We start from the raw sequence: 1,529 nt of genomic DNA on the forward strand, positions 1-1,529 counted from the left end.
GTCAGTAGTAAATCTCATCATTCCATATTTTAGGAATAAAAGTGTACTGATTCAAGAGAACTCGTCTTATGGGCGGCTTATTTGGCATACTTTTTTTGCATACCAAACTGCCTATACCATTTTTTTATTTTAAATTTTATGCTTCTTTGTTCGAAGATTTTCTTGATATTTTGAAACAAAGAATAATAATTTTAGGATTGTTGAGGCGTGATCATACATAGATTTCTCGATTCTTAGTTTCTGATTCATACAAATAGGATATGTATTAATAATGCTTGTAAAATTAGCATTGTTTACTGTGGAATTTAATAAGCATGATAACGTACAGGAGTTATAGAAATATTTTCCGACAATATTCCCTATTATTTAATTTGTTGGATAATAAATAATATTGAGGAGTCTAGAGGGAAGACGTCTCCGGATGGGAAGGGACGGTGCCGCCGTACGCCGTTCGGTCCGCTAATAGGATTGCCCCATCACATCATTACGTGTGAGCTGTCTGTTGCCATTAATTCTTAGCCACAAGTTTTGGAGTGAGACAGAGAGAGAGAGAGAGAGAGAGTGTGTGGGTGTAAATGTAGCGATGTTCTGTGTGGCGTTGGGGACCAATTTTTCTGATTTAGTATATATATTATTTTTCCATATTGAAGTAGTGAACGACATGGATCATAAAACGCGTGTAGTTGGGCCAAGGTGCATGGACAGCTTCAGCCATGTAAAGTGGTGGTGAAGTCTTGGAATTCGGGCCGCCCATTTGGCTCACTACCGAGCCACGTCATTGTCATCTTACGTTCCACCTTTAGCCATCTTTGAATCTGGGAATTGGAGTTTTGGATGTGGCCAGCTTTGTTTGTTGGTTTAGATCCAATTCTGTGCCACATACTTTTAGGGCGTTCAGTTATGATTGATAGGTTGATGAGAACTCTATTCAAATCAGGATTCAACTATTATTATTATGATTATTATTATTATTATTTTATTTTAATAAAGTTTATGCATTTAGTGCTATATATTATGCTACGCTTTCTTTGATAGATCATATTTAATTTGAAAAGTTGTTTTAATTCCAGTACCTTAATGCTTCTCTCTGGCTCAATTTTTTTCTTCTTCAGTTTATTTTGAATTTTAAAATATTAGAATAAATGTGTATTTACATATCTAACACCTAAACTTTGATTTTTGCATTTCTAATGCCCAAATCTTTTATATGATATCATAAATCATTTTTGTAATTAAAAAAAAATGAAATGCACCTTTTTCTTGCATAAATAAGTTTGGCATATATGTTAAAATTGAAGTATAGGTGGTAGTTAGATATGCATGAACATAAGAATTGAATGATATGTATGTAAATCTTCTCTTTTTTTTTTTTTGATATATTGTATATCATAGATATAATATTTTTTCAAAATACTCTGGAGTATTATCAATAGTTGGTTTGAGTTTCTGTTGTTTGGGACGAGTTCTTATACAGTTTTATTAGCACAGTTTTATTTTTCATATTTGTGATGATTTTAATAGTTTCAGTT

The sequence above is a fragment of the Phalaenopsis equestris genome, unplaced genomic scaffold, assembly GCF_001263595.1.
Source record: "Phalaenopsis equestris unplaced genomic scaffold, ASM126359v1 Scaffold000202, whole genome shotgun sequence".
Taxonomy (NCBI): domain Eukaryota; kingdom Viridiplantae; phylum Streptophyta; class Magnoliopsida; order Asparagales; family Orchidaceae; genus Phalaenopsis; species Phalaenopsis equestris.